Source organism: Papaver somniferum, chromosome 7 (assembly GCF_003573695.1).
Source record: "Papaver somniferum cultivar HN1 chromosome 7, ASM357369v1, whole genome shotgun sequence".
NCBI lineage: Eukaryota > Viridiplantae > Streptophyta > Magnoliopsida > Ranunculales > Papaveraceae > Papaver > Papaver somniferum.
The window spans coordinates 142,150,501-142,160,115 of NC_039364.1; the positions used below are offsets into that span (position 1 = coordinate 142,150,501).

Consider the following 9,615-nt stretch of genomic DNA (forward strand, 5'->3'; position numbering starts at 1 on the left):
TTTTGGGCTATTTCCGGCCATATTCAGCCCATCTAAAGTTCCTTTCCTACAACCTAAGTACCTAACATTCATCCAATTCATTTTTATATCAATTCAAAAACTCAAAATTACAAAACTAAACTAATTTTGCCTTTAAAGAAACACAGATACTACTATACTAGTCATTAGTAGTTTAGTACTTGAGTACTTTAGTTACAACTTACAGACTTACAGTTCATGAATCATGATGATATTTCCAAGTTTCCAACAATGAAAATAAACATAGTTTCCAACAATGAAAATAAACCTCCGAGACTGTACCATATTAATAACCACTTCCTGCACAAAATATATATTGTGTGGTTAATCAAAAAAGTGTGAACTGTCAAAAAAAAACACCTCCAATCTCTTTTCTATGCAAATTGGAGACATTGGTAAGTGATAAATAACTGTCTGTCCAAAAAACATTCTCTTTGAGTTGCTCCAACTATTCAATATGAATCTGTAATTTCAAGAAAAAATAAACCAAGCAAAAAAAAGATTCAAGTCAAAAACATGGAATTTGCATAATTACCCCGCTTTATATTGAAGAAGTACGCATACTAACTAGACGCATAAGAACTTACTTCCTCCACATCCTCCACTGCCCCATCCTCCACTGCGTCAGGTTCAAATCCTAATACATCTTCTTCAACAATCACATTGTCCTCATCCATATCTTCTTTTCCTACATGGATAAAAACAACCAATGTTATAGATAAGAATTAGACATTCAATAAATACAATATTACTGATTTTCTTACCAATTCCATATTCCCAATCACGAGTTGTTATTAACGCCTCAGTATTTTCAGGTAATAAGGAACTGCGAAATCGATCAATCACCCTTCCTCCAATGCTAAATGCAGACTCCGATGCGACGGTTGAAATGGGAATTGACAAAATATCCCATGTCATTCTTGAAAGTACTGGATATTGTTGTTCATGGTTCTTCCAATAGTTTAGGATGTCGAGTGAATTTAGACAACCTCTGTACGTCTCGCCAAGATATTCATCTAACTCTGACAAGTCAGTTAATACATTACCACCACGTTCCTGTGTTGCAACATATTCCTGCATGAAACAACCTAGAAGTGGGTGAACTATGAATATACGATTCTTAAAAGTCTTAGAAACAAGCTAACACCATCACATATTATATCCACAGTTGAAAACAAGCTAACGCCATCACATATTACATCCACAGTTGAAAACAAGCTAAATCCAACAATGTAAAGCACTCATGTGACTGCACAGCAAAACAGCTTCATCGTCATAATGTGGCATTAAACTTACATCCTAAGGGATTTCACTGATTAGTAAAACCTACTCATGACCACAAACATGATACATCTTAGTTTAGAGCAGGAGGCAATATCTCTATATTGAGACATTCTATAAAGTGTGGAACACTTCCAATGGGTGGAGTTCCTGACACGAGAACCTAAACGTTCAGCTAATAGCTTGTCGATTCTTAGTATATAATCTAAAGGAAAATCATCTAACAAAGTATGTAATCAAGTTTAACCAAGAGAACATAAGAATCCCCAAAAACGGTGAATCCAAATCCAAATCAAGTTTGAAGCTCATACAATTAATATCTCAAATTCACAAGCAAACTCTAAACTGCTCATTCAATTCCAACCCATTACCCATAGTACCATTACTATCATTTCAATTTCACAAGCAAAACTGTTGAATACGAATACAACAAATAAATCATGGAAGTATGGAACTGAACAACATGAGTACATGACCAAATCAAACAGATCTTGTATATATAATCATCAGATTCATCACCAATTACAATCATACAATAAACTAAAACATGTGAAATTCAAAAAAATCTTAATCAAATCAAATTCAAAATCAAACAGAATAACAGATCTACTAAGAACAAGTCAAACTGAAGACTGAACTCAAATCGAATGAAAAAAAAACATCTTACATATTATTAATCGAACAGAAAATCAATTCACTCTTCACGAACCCAGAAAATCAATTCGTTGTTGTATTCCTCCGATCTTCACGAGCCCAGAAAATCAATCCGCTCTTGTATTTCTCTTCAAGACTTCAAACAATTTGTTATTCAAGCAGGCTAATCAAAAAATTTATATAAAGAAGAAAACAAATAAGAAAATCTGATTACCTGTCTTTGATCTTTAGATGAATCTAATAATTTTTCTGTCACTTCTGTGAATCTGTGAAGTTTACTCAGGAGAGTAGGAGACTCAGCAGCGCTGCAGCAGGGTCAGGGAAGAAGAAAAAAAGAGGAAGAAAGAAGAGGAAGGCGAGCTAGGGTTTTTTCCTTTTATATGAAGAGGAACGAACATGTTACATGACACGTAACAGATAACTGTGTCATTGTGTGACACGCAGCAGCCTAAGTGGCAGTGGGTGCGGACCGAGCCGGGTTACCCGCGGGTTGCACGGGACGGGACGGGTTAACCCGTTTCTTCACAAGCCACTAATTATACAACCCGCGCCCGTCTTGTGTAGTTACGATCCGGGACGGGCACGAGTTTTCACGGGACGGGACGGGCCAACCCGCGGGTTTTGGCTCGGATTGCCAGCTCTATATGCCACCTTATTACTTTCTTTTGGAGCATTATAACATTTCCAATACTTACTTTGCTGAAAAACAGAAATCACACCCCTAATAAAATTAGGAATCTGCCAGTTAATATTAAATTGACCCTTGTTGATTGCATCTGCTATAGCTTTAGAATTTAACTCGAAGTTCACTGCAGCCAGCTTCCAATTTCGAGCCCACTTCACTGCCTCCAAAACAGCCAAGCCTTCCATGTATTACTTTACTGATGAAAGCACATTTGGCTCCCTTAGTTTTACCTGCAATTCGTAAAATCAGTCCAATACCACCCTGATTAGTTAAATCAGAATAAGAACCATCACAGATGATTGTTAAGACTCCATTGACTGGAGCACACCATTTAACATTCGTTCTATCTTGTGCAGGAACCAACCTTACTACTAGTTTGATTCTTGCTACAGATTGCTCATAAAAGATACTGTTAATTTTATGAACTAACTTGTCAGAATCTAGAGCAGTATTCTGAAACACTTTACCACACAGTCCATAAAAATCAAGTAGTAATAGCAGTTTTCCCACCCATTCTGCAGTAAGTAAAACCTCTTTTAACTTCGTGAAACTAACTGTCAGAAACTGAAGAATAGTCATCCGACTGTTAGAATGCAAACCAAACTTTTTGAAAATGCGGCGGTACCAAAATACACCACCATTTTTTTCTTAGGAAAACTGTATGGACAAATTCAATACAATTCTGAGAGTTGAACTCAATCAAGGGATAGTATCTTAGAGTTATATCCCTCTCTCTCTCTCTCTCGCGCGCGATTAGAACGTTTACAAAATCAAATCCGTGAACCTAACCACAAAGAGATAACTTGGACGGTACCAACGACCAATGTCCAAGAATCAATCAAGTCGTATCCAATATACTAGGTCGGATGTCACTACTATGATTGATCAACGCACAACCTGTGATATTTCAATTATAATGCGGAACAAGAAATAACACATACACTAGAATTTTTGTTAACGAGGAAACCGCAAATGCAAAAACCTCGGAACCTCGTCCATGTTGATCATCAAACTGTATTAAGCCGCTACAGACATTAGCCTACTACCAATTAATTTCGGATTGGAATGTAGTTGAGCCCTAAAAGGTATCCCAACGACTAAGGTATAGTCTCTCTCCTTATGCCTCTGAATCCCAGCAGGACTCCGCGTAATTGATTCCCTTAATTGACGTCACACCATATAAGAGTTGCTTCAACTCAATTTAAGACTTTAAACCAAATCTTCCTCCCACAGATTAAGCCTATATATGATTTTCTTTTACAGTCAAATAGTTTGATCAAAGGTGTGGATAGCAATACACAAAGTGTAGCTAACCTCGAAATCCAGACTTGTGCAACCCGAAGTGCAACATAGATTATTATTCACCTCACAAGTATAAAACCTGTGGAATCAAAAAAGTTTGAAACGAAGATAAATTTGTGATTTCTATCAATTTTGTTCAAGTGATAAATCAACAATCGAACAACCTAGATTATTATTCACCTCCTTGTATAGCCGTTTGCAAACAGGATACGAACAACATCTCCAGACTTTTTCACAGGTAAACCAGTTCGCAAAACAATAGTTCGGACTTGAACTAGACTTACAAAGTATACAACCTGTATTATATCTAGACATGGTAGTCATTCTAAAAACTCTCATTTAATCATTGAAACATCCTCGGAAGACAACATTGGTAATCTTACACATACCACTGGCTTCAGGTAATTTTCAAGTGATTAATCTATCAATACGAAACTTCCAAAGTTGACATCAAATGATTGTCTCACACAAATCATGTAACATGTTTAAGGTAATTTTCACATGATCATCTTTGACTTACAATTTAGTTTCCAACAAATAAATTGTCTCTAACTAAACTCGTCAAGTATACAATGAACTTAGCTAAAAGCTTCCAACACGTATTTCGAGAAATAGATAAACGAGATAAACTAGACTCGAAATATCAAATGTGTATAATGTAAAAGTCTATATAGCTATACGACTTAGTCGCATTAGAAGATAGAATAGAATATACTTCTGAGTGATAAATAAGTTTTATTCCCCACATACCTTTTGTTGATGAAATTCCTCCAAGCTCTTCAGTAGATCTTCTTCTTCAATTGGTGAACTTTGTAGCTCAACTACACACTTCTATCCTAATCCGAGACATATCTATAAGTAGACTAGAAATCAAGTATATATTTTTGATCAACTAAACTTGACAAACAAGCTTGAGATAACAACGCTTGCGAGTTCGAACGAGCAGTGCTCTAACAATCTCCCCCTTTGTCAATTTTAGTGACAAAACTATCAATATATATGGATTACAAAATAAATAAACTTTGTAGCTTCTAATACATCATGATTGATTTCCTTGGCTCTTCAACTTCCATGAATTCTTCGTTAATTCAAGTTCTTTATCGATTATGAATGTGTTCAACTCAGCATTATTGTTGTTGAAGATCTGTAGCCATGACAATAGGAAAACGAAAGTTCTCAAACATTTTTATACAATGGCATATCAATTGCATCCCAACTTTGAAATAATACTATAATGATATGTATCACCCCCCCGTAGTCAATACTTCCATCTTATAATGAAAACCACCCTCCCTTACGTAATGATCCATAAACCATATGTACGTAGCGTGAACTACCATAATTCTCCCCGTTTTTGTCAATATAAATTGGCAAAGGTAAGAAAACTATGAGATCATAATGAAATTCTCGAAAGATAATTCATGATTAAAAGAGAACATATCAACTTTGTTTCGATGATTTCACATAGTCGAAAGTTAATGTATTCACCAAGGAGTTTATAAAGATACAAGTTAACTCCTTAAAAATTCCACAACCACTCTCCCCACAAAGATATGACAATTAAGAACAAGTTCATTTAAAAAATCTCCTCCATTTTATGTCATTCCCAAGAGAACAACATGAGCGACCTTACTTTTACGAGAAAAGAAGGATTTATTTGGACATTAACAAATCACATGGATTTGTATCCAGTAAACTCGAATAAATTAACCACAAGAAGACCTTATTGATTAATTTAATCGGAAATCACTCAACATAAGAAAACTTACGGAGTAAATACAATACTTTCACATAAAAGTGGATCAAGGAAAGATCAGTACTGCAGAATTTTCTCAAAAAGTTCATTCTATCTTTTACAATATTTGCATAAAGACATAATAGACTTAACTTTTGAGCATAAATGAGACAAGCATAGTTCACGAACGTAGACACATATATATCTCATAAGACATTTGAAATATATAAAACCAATAAGATTAAATACTGCAAGATCATCTTCCAAATAACTTAAAATTTAAATAAATAAATCTAAAAACATTGTAAGATGAAAATCGTTGGAAACAGCTATGTGTATTCACAATATTTGCTATTCCAAACCCTAGTTATCCTTCTTAAACACAAGAGTAAATTCTCATAAGAAGTTTCCTAGAAATAAATAAAACCAAAAACATACTAAAATCAAAGTACACTTTCGACACTCTCACGGGTTTTGAGGCCTTTGAGCTTGTGATTGACAACATCCACTGCTTCTTCGAAGAAGATATCCTCATTGAGAAGATCTTTAACATGTGTGTTCATGAGAATAAGGTCAGAAGTAACCTTTTTCAACTCATTTCGCAACACATCGAGACCTTTCATAGTATCAACAAGCTGCAGTTTTGCTTCCTCAAAGTATTTAAGAAAATCATGAACAATTTCAGCAGAAACCATCTCATAATACTCTACATCTTGATTAGTATATGCATAATACCATGAGACATCATGATAGTCATCAGAGTTTTGAGATTTCACAATGTAATCTTCTACTAGTGTTCTTTTCTTCTTCTCTTTGAATCCGTAACCCATACCCTTATCAAGAAATCCTTTCATAAAATCGCAAGTGCAAGAAGGAGAAGACATTATTGATAAAAGAAAAATAACCTAGAGTGTGATATCTCAACTCAATAGGATATGTATATAAACGGTTTCATATATAATATATTTTTAGGGTTTTTAGAGTTGGTTCGTGACATGTAACAATCAGGTATCCGTACGAACATCAAACTTAACCCATAAGAATTTGAATGGTCATAGATTTTTTTAGAGAGCACCAAAAAAGATATTCTAATGACCTAATTTTATGGTGTAGAGGATTCACAAAAATTTCGAAATGAAATAATTGTCAGACATCTTAGATCAATAAATCTACATTCTTCAGAGAAGAGAAAAGATTTAAAGCACAAGACTAACTCAAAAGATATTTGTACCAAATTAAGCAAGACCTTTAAACACCTACTCAATCATCCCAAATATGATTATAGAAAACGAAACGAGATAAGATTAGTACATCTAGACAGAATTGAATGCTATTAGAAACAAAACTTGTAATATAGCATATCTTACTCAACAAGATTTTTTTTATGAGTAAGGTTCCAAGCCTTGTGATTAATTAACACAAGAATGAGCATTATGCTCATCAAATGGATTATGCACATGTTTAAACCATTTTTTAACTCTTCTTTTTGGAAGATTCCTTCTTTGGTGTGAAAAATCATCATATAACTTATTATCATCAAAATATGAGTTCGACAGTTTGTTGATGAGATTTTTATATCCTTCAATTATAAGATTTAGATTATCTTCTGTAGCTCCATTGTGATTGGCCTCTTCTGGTACTTTTCTTACACCTTGAAAACCATCTTGAACCCTAGTTTGGGAAAGGTTCTTTTGAAGCTTCCTTGACTGATTCATGTTAAAGCTACTATTACAGATTCGGACATTAGAAGAGCAAATTGAAATGATCTTCCTGGAACGTTTCACAGGGTGAGTCCTAAAACCAATTGATTTAGACATACGAATATCAGTTACACTTTTGAGTATTAAATCTAAGGTGTGTTGGAGTTGACCAATATAATTATCATCCAACCTTAATTCGCACTTCCGTCGAACATGTCCATTTGTGTCACAATAGAAACACACTTTCTGATCACCGGAATGATTAGAGTAAGTAGATTTAACATAATCGTTAGAAGTTTTCTTCCTTCAAAATTCTCATCTTCACCTTGAAACGAGCATTGATAACATTAGTTTGTTTATCATTATCAGAGTTAGGGTCAAAATCTCCCAAACCATCCTCGTCTTCAATCAGTGTGTAATCGTCTATGGATACGAGATCTAGACAATACAACAATCAAAGTGTGATTACTTGATAATATGTTCGGATTTAACCAAACTCTATAAGATTACTATCAAGTAATTTAACAACATGTTAATTTGAAACATGCTTCTTGTGGTCCATTACTTTCTTGCACGGGAACTGAAATACGACATCCTCATAAAGCCCATTATACACATGGGAAGCGTCTTGCACGGTTTGCATAATTTAAGCACGCCTTAGACATCTTCATTTTAGGAAGGAATAGGAGGAGGATCGTCAAACTCATTTCTTATGGGAGGAGGAGGAGGAGTTTTGTATCTACCTTTGTTTTTCCACTAACGTAAGGAATGCATGCAGCTAAGGTTGTTAGTTGACCCGCACAATCTTTCTCGTCATCTTCCGTACTTCCCATTGTCGGCACAACCCCCATAAACCAAAGGGGCTAAATATATAACCAAGGATTCCTCAAAGGATTCAAAAAAATACCTTAAAAATAACAAAAGTAAAAATAGAAATTATGTACGTTTCATTCTTCTTTTTTGGCTGCTATATGGTTTATTTTTGGTTAATAAACGGAGGTAGTATGTTTTTCGACTCTTTTAAATTACTATAGATCAATTTGTAGAAATTTTTCGGTTTCAAAACAAGAAAAAGGTTATTGTGTTTTGTGATTATTTGGGTACTTCATCTAGTAACCACACCTCCCTTAAAAAGTATTTTCATATTTTGTCTGATATCCAACTAATAAACTGTAATCCCTCATGGTTGACAACTGAATATTAGCTTGAAAACAAGTATTCTTTACTAATATATTTCTAGATATACGTTTTACTTGCTGGAAAAATAATACATATAAATTTGAAACCCCGCTTTTTCAATTGGTATCAGAGCAGGCAAACACGTCTAAGACCTCATAAGTCTTAACTGCATAGGTCTGATGGGTTCTGGTGCATTAGTGCTGGTATGATCGATTGCTGGAAGTATTTTACTATGTGTAATCACAATAATTGTTATTCCAAACCCTAGTTATCCTTATTAAAACACAAGAATAAATTCTCATAAGAAGTTTCATAGACATCAATACAAACTCGTAATGCACATACAAGATGATTTTTCATGTCTAATGTCAAAAGATCCACTTGAAAGACCATGCACATATGTAAAAAACCAAGGAGCTGTGAGATGTAGTAACTCCTTGATTATAGGAAGTTGTAAACACATCATTAGTAATAGGAAGGGATTGCAGCTTAGCTTCTGAAACTGATTTCGTTAGAGAAACACGATTCGAAGTAGTCACGTTTTCTAACATCTCAGTTTTGTCAGAAACAATAGGTATAGTGGGCTCTTCAGAACAAACCTTGCATTGAATAAAGGGTTTACTCAATAGTTGCTTAATCTCTAAAGCATTTTCCCCAAGTTGGGTCTCGAGTAAATTTCTTGACAAGCTTACTTCGGCTTTTTCCTCACGGAGAATCTTTAATTGAGAGTCACGATGAATAACCATACCAATAAGGATATTGACTTTGTGTTTCATCCTAATAAATTTAGTGGATTGAATTCTAGCTTGTCTTAGAATTACCGCACTTTCTTTGGTTGCTTTCCTTTCTATTTCAGAGTTAGACTCATCAGTAAGATAAAAAGGATAACACTTATCAATATTTGCCTGTTTTACGGGAACACGGCGTTCATATATATGCGAGACGGACAAGTCTTTCTATTTGATAGATTCTATAGAAACAAAACTTTTATTCCAGGTGATGCGTTTATCAGAGATATCACTTCAGTCCATAAAGTCATATTGCTACAAACACATATTTAT

The 9,615-nt window shown here is 34.5% G+C and overlaps 2 long non-coding RNA genes across 3 annotated transcripts; both read right to left on the reverse strand.

Annotated features, from left to right (window-relative positions):
• Positions 1–207: 207 nt before the first annotated feature.
• On the reverse strand, positions 208–823 carry LOC113293868. Of its 2 annotated transcripts, none has more exons than XR_003332630.1 (3): positions 783–823; positions 554–706; positions 208–318 (listed from the first exon to the last, which is right to left on the reverse strand). It is a non-coding gene; the product is annotated as an uncharacterized LOC113293868 (long non-coding RNA). The 2 variants fall into 2 exon arrangements; XR_003332629.1 differs by lacking the exon at positions 208–318 and adding an exon at positions 383–481 and having other exon boundaries at positions 606–706.
• Positions 824–1,767: 944 nt separating this feature from the next.
• LOC113293026 lies at positions 1,768–2,564 on the reverse strand. The gene is made up of 2 exons (XR_003332006.1): positions 2,168–2,564; positions 1,768–2,089 (listed from the first exon to the last, which is right to left on the reverse strand). It is a non-coding gene; the product is annotated as an uncharacterized LOC113293026 (long non-coding RNA).
• Between the last annotated feature and the right edge of the window lie 7,051 nt (positions 2,565–9,615).